The following is a 13,283-nucleotide window of genomic DNA, read 5'->3' as shown; positions in this document are numbered from 1 at the left end:
ACACAGCTTTAATCACAAAGTGTAGTTATTTTTTAACGAGTTTATTGAGATACAATTTACATGCCATAAAGTTCACTCATTTAAATGTACAATTTAATGGGTTTTAATATATTTACAAAGTTTTCCAACCATCACCATAATCTGTTTTAGAACACTTTTATTGTCCCAGAAGGAAATGTACCAATTAGCAGTCACTCCTCTTTCTCCCTGACTCCAGCCCTCAGCAACAACTAATATACTTTCTGCCCCTAAAGAATTGAGTAGTTCATGTAAATGGGCTTTTTTTCAAAACGGCTACATGCTGTATGAACTCAAGGACATTGTACTAAGGGCTTCTTTCCCTTATCACAATGTCTTTGAGTTTCATTCGTGTTGCAGCATGTATCAGTACTTAATTCCTTTAAATTACCAAATAATATTCCATTGTGTGGATGTACCACATGTGTTTACCCAGCCATCAGTTGAAATTTCAGCCACTGAAGAAGTGCAAACAAAACCACGAGATAACACTACATATCCACTTAATGACTATATTTAAAAAGACAGGCAATAGCAAGTGTTGGGAAAATGTGGAAAAACTGGATTCTTCATGCTTTGTTGGCAAGAATGTAAAATTGTACAACCTCTTTGTGAAAGAGTATAGCAGTTCTTCAAAAGGTTACCTATCCAGTTACCATACCATCCTCAACTCCACTCCCAGTGTACGTTCCAGATATGAAAACGTACGTCCACATAAAGACATGTACATGAATGCTTGTAGCAACACCGTACATATTAGTGAACATTTATTTTACATGCCTTTTTTACAAACATATTTCTAATATAAAATTTGATATGTCTAAATTCTATGCAACTTACCAAATATCCCATGTGACAGAATATGTTTCAGGGAAGCTTTGGTGAGGTATACTGTGATAACATAGCCTGGTGTCAATTATCAGTTTCTTGAAGAACAAACAGCTTTTTCTCTTGCTTGTTTTTGTTTTGATTTTAAATCTCATCAGGGAAGCTTCATTAAAGTAGAATTTCTATTTTCTGAAAAAGCCCTCATCAGCCATTATTAAGTAGAATGGTGTCACTAAATATGACAACAGAAAGAAGCATGTTACTATTATTATTATTTTGATGAGACAGTACTTTGTCTTTGATACTTTAGCCAGAGTTACATTCTTCATCTTCAGAGAGCTCCCCTCTTAATTTTAGTGCCCTAGTACGTCACCAAGTCAGCAAGCTCTGAAGACATCTAAGTTGCCTAAACGTTTTTCATTTCTTGCTTATTTTCACTTCCTTTCTCACAGCCATTGCTCTATCTGCCTTTGTGTGTTGCTTGAGCAAGGCTGCAGCTTCTTAAAGATTGCATTCCAATGACTCTGCTTTCTCCTTATGTCTACCTCAGGGTCAGGGCGTTCCAAGGTCAGGAAGAAAAGGGAGGAATAATTGTATACTGAAAAATATAAACAGACCTGTTTTGCTGGGGTACTCAGAGAAATAAGGTAAGGAGATGCCTCTGCAGAGAGCAGAAATGGGTAAATTCCATGGGTCCATTTCATCCACAGTTTAACCTCTTCCTGGTCAGATCAGTCAGTTCCCACTGCTTTTCGTTTTTAGTGAAGCACAGTTTTACCAGACGATCTTAGGGACTTTGGACCTAAAACTTAAAAAGCATTCTCAATGGTAAAAATTACATGCATTTTTATGAATGTGTCAGTCACTCCTTCCTTGTACCTTACACGTACGTGCCTAGACTAGTGCTAGGCACACAGCAGTTTCTCAATACATGTCTTTAAAACTCATGAACTCCAGAAATGAGGAGGAAAGCTGTAGCTGGAGACAGGAACATATTCTGCAAGTCCTAGGATTAAAATAGGAGAGTGAAGTGATCGGGTTTGGGTTTCAGAAGGAATTCTCGTCACAGTGTTGAAGATGGGTTGGAGAAGAACAAAGGTACGACTATCTATGTAGAGAAAACGCACTTTTTGCCTAAACCAGAGGAATAAAGAGGAAGAGGTGGCATTCTAGAGATGTGAAGGCAATTTATCTGTGAAGCTGAGGGACTCGGGATGTGGAGGGAGAAAGGCAGGGAAGCACCCAAGATTGTCGTGCAGGAGCTAAGCTTAGCTGGGGACCACGGGAGGCGCCTTTACCTGGGGCGGGACCTTCCTTAGGTGGGGGTTGAGGAAGAAGCGGCCAGGCTTGGCTTCCATCGAGGTTTCTGTATCTGGGTGATACCTGGTGATGTGTGGGCAGGCAGTGGGTTATGAAGGTCTCAGTTTCAGGAAAGGACTACGGCCTGGTCACATACACCAGCGAGCTGTTTACATAGAGGTGGCAGTTTACATCTTGAGAATGGTGGCTTCCAGGAAAAGAGTATAGGATGAGAAAAGCAGTAGGAATGAAGAATGAAAGCCCCGCCTCAGGCGTGGGCGAAACCCTTTACCATAACCAGAGGTGCTGGGCCATTCAGAAAATGTCATTATTAATAAAGCTTCCGCCATCCCCCTTCTGGGTTGAATTTGTTCCCCCCATCAAACATCCTATGTTGAGGTCCTAACCCCCAACACCTCAGAATGGGGCCCTGTTTGGAAAGAGGTTACTTAGATGTAATCAGTCAAGATGACGTCACACTGGTGTAGGATGGGCCCGTAATCTAACATGATTGTGTCCTTATAAAAAGAAGGCCAGGTGAAGAAGCAGACACACAGGAGAACGCTGCATGGAGACTGGAGTTCTGCTGCCAGGGAGTCGGTGGAAGCCAGGAAAGGGCCTGCAACAGATCCTTCCGCCGCACCTCCAGAAGAAGCACAGCCCTGCGGACTGCTGGATCTTACACTTCTGGCATCCAGAACAGTGAGTCAACACATTTCTGTTGTTTTAGCGGCTCAGTTTGCGGTCCTTTGTTGTGCCGACTCCAGGAAACTGTACAATCTCCATGCCGTGCAAAGCAAACGTTATATTCTAACCTTCAGTAATACACCCTCTCCCAAGTCCTGACATTTTTCTTTTTCTTTGATCTTTGCTCCTTGATTCTCAGAAGTTCCTGGACGGGCAGGTCACTCCGTGTGTACTCACCAATCCAGGCCCACACCCCAGTGCCCTGAGACTCAAATTACACCAGCAACTCTCAGCCACTTCAAAGAACCTAGTCTGTCCATATATGGCTCTTCAGTTTTTAGGTTTCAGCCCTGCCTGAAATAAGTGAAGTAATATCATTGTCCTCAATTTCCTCATATGGTGGTTAGATTGCAAGATCATTTCCAGCTCAAAGTTTCTAAAAGCAGTTAATTGAAAATGTTTCTCAGAAAGATGAGGAGGAGTGGCCCAATCCCTTCCCTCATCTCATCCCTCCTTATCACGAAACTTCCTGAGCTTTTATCTGGGCAAGGGTAGGAGCCTTCGTGTGACATTAACAGGTAAATCCTTAGAATTTTTGGCCATATCGTTAAGCCTTTCCTATAGACCTCTTAAATACGAAATTCCCACAAATGGAATATATACCGCATTGATATTATTTTCCCCTTTATCCTAAAACTGTCATCTTTAAGCTTCAAACAGTACTGTGATTTGATGTTAACCATGATGATTTATACAACCATATTTACAAGGCCACTACTCAAGTCATTTTTAGATTTCATCCTTCTAGACTGTAGCCTAAGTTGTTTTATTAATTCCCATCCATAAAACCTATCTGATTCTTATTTCAGTGTACTCCTCTTTCTCTACCATCAATATTGGATTATTCATCAATTGCATTTGTATTCTCACCTTTTCTAACTATACTACTCTAACTTACAATTTCAAATTCAATTTTTTTTCATAAAACCACTAACCACCTAATTAAACAAACAAACATTCCATTATAGCCTTAGAATCTGCAGCTCACCCTGGTAAGCCCTGCACCAGACTAATGGTGTTATCAGCATGTCTTAAATACTGTTATCTAAATGTTATTGAAACTTTATCACGTGTCAACTTGGGAAAAAATGTTGTGCATATTTTTGAGATAAGACCACTAAATTGGTTCAAGAAATATATCTGTGAGCAACTTTTCTGTTTTTTTTTAATTTAATGTCATTACTATAGCAGCGAAATGCACAATACATAAAAATATTAATATTCTGACACGAAGTAAAACTATATTGTCATTTTCATACCTATTAGTAATTCAAGAGAAAAAGGTATGTTCTTCTCAATCTCAGCTTTGATAAAAATTATAAATATATTTTTAAAACAGTATATATTGTTTAATTAAAATAAATAAACAATATATTTCACTTTCATCCACCAAGCACAAAGCAGGTTCTTATAAAAAACAAAATATTATTAATTAGTTATCCAAAAGCATAGTTAATAGTGTAGAACCCTGTTTTTAATTCAGCATTTTTATATGTAAGAGTTTCATAGTTAATAGGAATTGGCCATTTTATAAATGGTTGGTGACAGCATCATACTGAATGGGATGCGATTCTTATGATATATGACAATAGTCTATTCCTTCAAAGGGAGAGGTGACAGGGAGGTTAATTAACCTTTCATCAGTTAAGAGTCCTTTATCGATGAGAATGTAAAGAGAAACTCATCTCAAAACAATAGTTTTTGGGTACGGGTTGTTTTACCCATTTTCTAGATAAAGGAGCTGAATTTCATATCCAAAATCTAGTTGCAGCCATCTATAGCCAAGTTAACCACATCGTCCTATTTATGCTGATCAGAAAAGAAGCCTCTAGCAAACCATGTATATTAATGCAAAGAACAACTTTCTATCCAAATAATCTGAATTTAAATTTAGTAGATTTTAAATTAATAAGCTTTTGACTTTATTGTTACTGAGATTCTACCTTATTGCAAACTGGGTTTCTTTCCAATTCTAAGGAGACAGTTATTCTTTTTTTTTTTTTTTTTTTGAGACAGAGTCTTGCTTTGTTGCCCCAGGCTGGAGTGCAGTGGCACAATCTCCACTTACGGCAACCTCTGACTCCTGGATTCAAGAGATTCTCCTGCCTCAGCCTCTTGAGTAACTGGGATTACAGGCGCAGGCCACCACACCTGACTCATTTTTTATATTTTTGGTAGAGACGGGGTTTCACCATGTTGGCCAGGATGATCTTGAACTCCTGACCTCAAGTGATCCGCCTGCCTCTGCCTCCCAAAGTGCTGGGATTACAGGTGTGAGCCACCGTGCCCAGCCTCAGAATGGTTTCTTTTAACTGCTTTTAGTAAAGTGCAAGAGAGAAACTCTGCCTTGCCCCTCTCACACATGCGCGTGCACACACACACACACACAGGCAGGCAGGCCCACATTAGCACCCATGAGTAGGGAACTGTAGACTTTTCGTTGTCTTCTTTATAAATCAATGGGATGTAATGAATATTTTTTCTGATGGCTAAGGCCGTATAGCTATATTAATGGGATTATGGCGCCATCATGTGGTAATATGACATTTTTAAAAATTATTTTTTACTGGCTGGGCGCAGTGGCTCAAGCCTGTAATCACAGCACTTTGGGAGGCCGAGGCGAGCGGATCATGAGGTCAGGAGTTCAAGACTAACCTGGCCAACATGGTGAAACCCTGTCTGTACTAAAGATAAAAAAAAATTAGCTGGGCATGGTGGTGCACACCTGTAATCCCAGCTACTTGGGAGGCTGGAGCAGGAGAATCGCTTGAACCTGGGAGGCTGAGGTTGCAGTGAGCCGAGATGGCGCCATCACACTCCAGCCTGGGCAACAGGCCGAGACTCCGTCTCAAAAATATATATATTTTTTACTTATGAAATACTTAAAATGTACTAAAAAGTACAGAAATAATAACAAATACTTGTGTACCCAAGTTTATGATATTACTTTATATATTTTTCTAAATTAAAGAAATAATCTTCACAAATACACAGATACTGTCCCATCTCTCCATTCTCAGAGGTAACTACTGACTTCTGAGTATTAGTTTTGTTTCTTATGTAAATATGTATAATTCATAATTACTATGAACCATTATTTTATCATTTGAAATGTCTACAACACATATGGCATCATTCTATTGAGATATACATTGGCAGATATATGTGTGTGTACATATATATATTCTCTTGCAATTTGTGGTATTCACTCAATGGTAGGTTTTGAAGTTTTATCTATTTATATTTGTAGTTCTAGTTCTTTTTTAACAACAGTATAGTAGTAATACATCTCTTTGAACAGGACAGTGAAGTTGATTCCATTTGCTCAAATTGCCCTGCAAAGAACATTCTTTTACATGTTGCAGTGTATAGGTTTCCTCTGGAGTTAAAACCTTGGCATGAAATTGCTTTCCAAACCTGATGCTCCTGTCTGTGTTTGTAATGCCTTTGTAGGCATTAAAACACCTCAGCTACAAGGTTGAATCAACGAGGTGAAAGCAGAAAGCTTTCTCTTGTGTTCTTGGCGTTAAAGGGTTGTTTCTATTTCATCATGGTGTGTAACGTTTACTATTATTTATTATGCGTAGCATTTAGCAAGTTAAGAAAATTCCCCTCCCTTCCAAATGTTGTAACAGTTTTATCTTGAATAAATACTATTTTAAAATGCACTTTTATATCTATTGGAATGGAATCAAACATGATTCCTTTTTGACAATTTTTGTGTGCTTTAAGTAAAGGGATATTTTACACGCACTCAGTTAAAAAAAAAAAAAAAAAACATTTAAACAGGATTTCCTCCCTCCCCAGATGATAAATGGAGTTTTTGCTCTATATCTTTGCTAGGCTCAACATATTTTGAAACATGCTTTGTACTGGGTGTGAGACAAGCCACTTTCATTATGCCTGCCACAGCTGGGCAAGTAAAAATATGCAGGTTTCTGTTCTCGTAGCCCTTTATTTGTATATATAAAATATTGCAAAGACTATACATCTGGGATAATTATCTTGGCTAGTCAATTAACAAGAAAGCCAGATCTATGTTCTCCTGACACAACTGGTTTATTATTGCCTTTACTTTTACAATTTCCCCTTTGTTGACTCTAAGCTCTTTAAGGATAAGGAGCTTGGTTACTTCATATTCTCACACAGCGTACTGCCAGGCAAGTAGTAGATCTCTATAAATGTTTGTGGAAAGAATCAATGAGCAGCATCAGGGAGAATCTTGCTTTCATTAGTATTTGAGTGATTATTTTTGAGACAAACACATTATAGCCCCTATTTTGTTGGGCATAAATTGATTCAACAATAATGAACAGAGAGTTTAATACACAGAAAGTGCAATGGAGTTGCAATGTGAGAGGTTTACATTTTTGTTTGAACTTCAAGAAAGAGATATTTAAGGATTAAAACCTGGAATTAGAAAATGAAAAGGAAAAATGCTATTAAAAATTAGCAAAATTTTATAAAGATTTTATAAAGAAATTAACATCTCAATGTAAAATATATCACCAGTGAAATTTAAAACAGTAAACAGTGGGCATCTTAATTAGACACTGTTGAAGATGGAAACAAGGAGCTGAACAACATGTAGAAGAAACTAACTGTAATGCACAGCATAGATAGAGATGGAAAACATGGAGGAGAGTTTAAGACACATGAAGTACAAAATAAGGTCCAGAATATGGTTTACAGAACCTTTAATACAAAAGAACTGAGAAACAGGAGTACAGCAATATTTCAAGACATAATGACTAAGAGTTTTCCAAATTAAATGGAATAAATGAATCCTCAGCTTCAAAAACAAAACAAATACCAAGAAAAATAAATGTTCAAATATCTCCCATTTCAGACAAATTTTAGAACTGTAAAATCCCTCCCCTCAAAAATTAAACTCCAAATTACCTATAAAAATGGCTACTAAAAACGATAAGCTAGAAAATACCAGAATAACATCTTCCAAGTGCTAAAAGGAACTGCTATAAATCCAGAGATTTGTATTCAGTTAAACTCTCATTGAAGAATAAGAGAGAAATAAATAGTTTTCAGACAAACTGAAAAAAATGTCATGAGGATATGTCATGAAATAAACTTCTGAAGGATGTATTCCAGAAAGAACAAAATCACACCCAGAAAAACTATACGAATTTCAAAACTGAAAGTAAGCAAGATTCTGGGAAATAGGAAGGTCAATCTCAACAAACACAATTTTCATCAAAAGAGAAGAATGTCCAAGATAAGGTGACTAAAAAGTAAGTGCAATGGGAAAAAGATCTGAACAGACACCTCCCCAAAGAAGATAGACTGATGGCAAACAGGCATAAACACATGAAAAGATGCTCAACATCGTGTGTTATTAGGGAATTGTAAATTAACACGACAATGAGATACCACAACACACATACTACAGTAACTAAAATCCAAAGTACTGACAACACCAAATGCTGGTGAAGGTGTGGAACAACAGGAACTGTCATTCATTGCTGGTGGGAATGCACAATGGTTCGGTTCCCTTTTATTTGACATGGATACCACCATGAACACCAGAAACTACGGTAGCATTGAAGACTTCGTGCTGTATGTTTTTTCCTGTACAGCAACGGGCAGGTAGCACATACAGTATGGATCTCCCACACAAAGGGATGATCACATCCCAAGCAGAATGGAGTAGGGTGACATGAGGAACATGACGTTTAAGGGACAGATAAAGAGATAGATAAGTAGATACAAATGTAGACTGTGAAATGATTGTCAAGCTAATTAACACCTCATCTACTTTTTTTTTGTGGTAAGAACATTTAAAATCTATTCTTTTAGATTTCTCAAAGAACTTAAAACAGAGCTACCATTCAATCCAGGATTCCCACTATTGGGTATATATCCAAAAGAAAATAAATTGTTCTACCCAAAAGACACAGGCTCTCATATGTTCATCACAGACATGTTCATTGCAGCACTATTCACAATAGCAAAATCATGGAATCAACCTGGGTGTCCATTGAGGGTGGATTTAATAAAGAAAATGTGGTACAAATACACCCTGGGCTACTACACAGCCACAAAAAATAATGAAATCATGTCTTTTGCAGCTGGAGGGCACTATCCTAAGCTAATTAAGGTAGGAACAGAAAAGCAAATACCACACGTTCTTACTTAGAGGTGGAAGCTAAACATTTGTTACTGGCAGATGTAAAATGTTCAGCAATGGACACTGGAGGCTGCTGCTGGGGGAGGAGGCGATAGAGGGGAAGAGTTGAAAAATTAACTGTTGGGTACTATGCTCACTACCTGGGTGACAGGATCAATAATACCCCAAACCTTAATATCACACAATATGCCCATATTAACAAACCTGCACATGTACCCCTGAATCTAAAATAAAAGTTGAAATTATTAAAACATCTTCTTTTTAAGCAATTTTGAAATATGCAAACATTATTATTAACTATAGTCACCAAGATGTGCAATAGATCACTGAAACTTAACCTTCCTGTTTAACTTAAACCGTATATCATTTGGCTGACATCTCTTTTTTCCCCATCCACAACCTCCCCTACTCCAGCCCCTGGTAATCACCATTCTACTCTGATTCTATGAGTTCAACGGTTTTAGATTCCACGTATAAATGAGACCGTGTGGTATTTGTCTGTCTTTGGCTGATTTATTTCACTTACCATAATGGTTTCCAGTTTCATTCATGCTGTTGCAAATGACAAAATTACCTTCTTTTTAAAGTCTAAATACCACTGCATTGTGTGTACCACATTTTCTTTACCCATTCATCCAATAATGGGCACTTTTTTTCCTATCTTGGCTATTGTGCTGTGAACATGGCAGTACAAATATTTCTTTGACATACTAATTTCAATGTCTTTGGATATATACCCAGTAGCGAGACTGCTGGATCATACGGTAGTTCTATTTTTAATTTTTTGAGGAACAGCCACGCCATAATGACTGTACTAATTTAAATTCCCACTGACAGTGTACTTTGGTTCTTTTCTCCATATACTTGACAACACTTGCTATGTTTTGTCTTTTTGACAATAGCCAATCTAACAAGTACAAGGTATGAGTTGATGTTCTCAAGGTGGATTTTTTCTGCAGTTGCCTGATGATTCACGATGGGCATTTTTTCATATGTCTGTTGGCTATTTGTGTGTCTTCTTTTGAGAAATATCTGTTCATGTCCTTTGCTCCTTTTTTGATCAAGTTGTTTTTTTGCTATTGAGTTGTTCGAGCTCCTGAAATTTTTTTATGAGCTTAAAATTTGTATGGTTGGGCATGGGGGCAGTGGGGCTAGGATTGCTTTGCAATTATCTGTCCAATGTTCTCATGCTTTTCCTAGATATGTTCCTCATTGAGTAACCAGCCACACACACGCCATTTCCCTCCCAGATGATGCCCAAATTCAGGAATGGCCGTAGCCCCAGCTTCCGCATTTTAGTTCCCAGTGGTTTCACTTCCTCAGCTTCTGCCCATGGATGCCCTGCCTCCTAATATTTACAGACATCAGAGGCCACAGAAGTATGGACAGAAGTCTAGCTCTAATTCCAAGATAGAACTGGGTTTCCCATACATTCTCAGTTTATACATGTATGCTGGACTCTAATAACGAAGTTATGCTTAATGAAATGCAACCAAATTACAGGCAAATACTGTTGAATGAAAGAGTCTTTTAAAATCATTATTTACAGCATGTCTTACCTCTGGAAGTTAGCTGGTCTTTTTTCTGTTTTTTCAAGCAGATACAAAGATGTTGCCACCAGAGGGCACCATGGTACTGCCTTAATCTTTATTTGTCACCTTTTTCATTAATCCCTCATTTTGGGGGCGACAAATAATAGCAAGGATAATTTCAGCCAAATTTGGAAAATTCATTATATTTCTGAATTTAAAAATCAATTACAAAGACATTTTAAAATTGTGTTTTTAAACATCCTAACATAAAAATTTTTAAACAGTTTTGCTAAAAATTGATCCTGGTGATTCAATGTTAATTATGTTTTACTTAGGTAAGTTCATATGCCATCTATTTGCTGATTCTCATGAGATGTTTGTACTAATAATTTGTGGGTTTTGTTACTTTAAGTTAGGTTTAGTGTAAAAGTCTAGGTTCATCCTATTTATGAATCTTGAGAATTGTCGATACGTCTTTGAATATTGCTTCAGAATTATGCCATTCTTTTATTGAATACACATTTATGCCTATCTTTCCCCTTTCCTCATCTGCGACTCAATAAATAATATCTAAGGGTACCTTCAGATCTAATTGTCTTTTACACCAACATCTTCAGAATGCACCAGCCAGAAAATACTGCTTCAGTGGTACAAAACATGAACAATGTCTGTGTGAGTGAAATTGGACTGTGCAATTATGTTCTCTTTTATAACCCTGTTGATGTTTTTAAAATAAAGCTTGTATGCTCAGGCTCCCCAAAGGAGTAAACATACTAGAGTTTCTTCATCCCTTGAATGATCATAATTAGATAAAATAGGCATCAGTGTTTCCATTGTGTAATATATGCTTCATACTCCATTTTCTGAAGTGACTGACAATACAAAATTGTGTCTGTATGATCAAACTTTGTGTTTGGTCAAGTATGGTATTACAAGTGTGCTTATCAAGCTTATTCAGAAGGCATTACCTGAATAACGTTTTATTATATATAAAAAATACAGTCTCATATGATAAATATAAGCTACCCCTCAAGATAATACAAAATAATTCACTGCTAGTTTTGAAAGCTATGACTTCAAATTAAAATGTGTAGAAAATACTCCTTATTATAGCTCTTCCTGTACTGGCTCTGAAGAAATAATCCAATAATCTATTGATTATTTTCCTCATAGACTTTCCTTTAACAATGTAAAGCTTCTGTATTTGGGTTTTGTTTCTGGTAGGGGGAGCAAAATTGTGAAAGGGACACAAGAAAATGTCAATAGTTTCTATGAAAGAAATGCAAATTTTATGATTTAAAATAACAGAAGACATGCTATCACGGTGAAGGGGGCATCTGTCACTATAGCTCTAAAATTGTGTCTGTGATGTTCAGTTAAATGGAATATTTGTGCTTCAGGAAACTTTAATTTGGGTTAAACCTGTGGCCATATTATCAACATATATGAGCCTTCCTTATTGGCTTCTGGTGGTGATTAAATGAGAAAGGTAGGAGATAAAGTTCTCTCCAGATACATTTAAACTATTGTGTCAGAAACTGCTTTTCAGAGCAGTACTCCGGGAAAAGATTAGGGGGTTTTCCACAGAAAAAAAAACTGATTTGGTGATCAGAAAAGTATAGAAAAGCCTGCTTAACATATCCCCTTCCTAAAGATTCACAGTGAACATTATTATTTAAGAGCTTTTTGAAGTGCAAATCCATGAGCTTTTTAACCCTGAGCAATTGCTACCAAGCTAACTCTGAAATTTACTGCTTTTCGTCAAAATACACTCTTCAGCTAATGCTTTCTTCCAGCTGGTTGTCTTCTTGCCTGCCCTGTGTCGTAAAATGGGGGTCCCTTACTGCATTATCAAGGGGAAGGCAAGACTGGGACGTCTAGTCCACAGGAAGACCTACACCACTGTCGCCTTCACACAAGTGAAGTCGGAAGACAAAGGCGCTTTGGCTAAGCTGGTGGAAGCTATCAGGACCAATTACAACGACAGATACTGTAAGATCCGCCGTCACTGGGGCAGCAATGTCCTGGGTCCCAAGTCTGTGGCTCGCATCGCCAAGCTCAAAAAGGCAAAGGCTAAAGAACTTGCCAGTAAACTGGGTTAAATGTACACTGTTGAGTTTTCTGTACATAAAAATAATTAAAATACAAATTTTCCTTCAAAACAAAACAACAAAAACAAAAAAAAAAGAGCTTTGACAAATTCTGGAATAAAGAGACATGATGGAAATTTTTTAATACACTGTTGCCAATCTGTAAGACCATAAAGGCTGGGCACGGTGGCTCAGGACTGTAATCCCGGCACTTTGAGAGGCCGAGGCAGGCAGATCACGAGGTCAGGACATCAAGACCATCCTGGCCAACATGGTGAAATCCCGTCTCGACTAAAAATACAAAAATAAGCTGGGCATGGTGGCACACACCTGTAGTACCAGCTACTCAGGAGGCTGCAGCAGGAGAATCGCTTGAACCCAGGAGGTGGAGGCTGCAGTGAGCCGAGATTGCACCACTGCATTCCAGCCTGGTGACAGAGCGAGACTCCGTCTCAGACACTGGAAGACTCCATCTCAAAAAAAAAAAAAAGATGGACAGGCACTGTGGCTCACGCCTGTAATCCCAGCACTTTGGGAGGCTGAGGCAGGCAAGATCACCTGAGGTCAGGAGTTCACGACCAGCCTAGCCAACGTGGTGAAACCCCATCTCTACTAAAAATACAA

The 13,283-nt window shown here is 37.9% G+C and overlaps 1 pseudogene; it reads left to right on the top strand.

Moving 5' to 3' along the window:
- Positions 1 to 12,347: 12,347 nt before the first annotated feature.
- Positions 12,348 to 12,671, top strand: LOC100606827 (annotated as a pseudogene).
- Positions 12,672 to 13,283: the final 612 nt, after the last annotated feature.

The sequence above is a fragment of the Nomascus leucogenys genome, chromosome 5 (genome assembly GCF_006542625.1).
Source record: "Nomascus leucogenys isolate Asia chromosome 5, Asia_NLE_v1, whole genome shotgun sequence".
Classification (NCBI taxonomy): Eukaryota; Metazoa; Chordata; class Mammalia; order Primates; family Hylobatidae; genus Nomascus; species Nomascus leucogenys.
The sequence above is the reverse complement of the archived record's forward strand: the minus strand, read 5'-3'. Positions and strand labels throughout refer to the sequence as shown.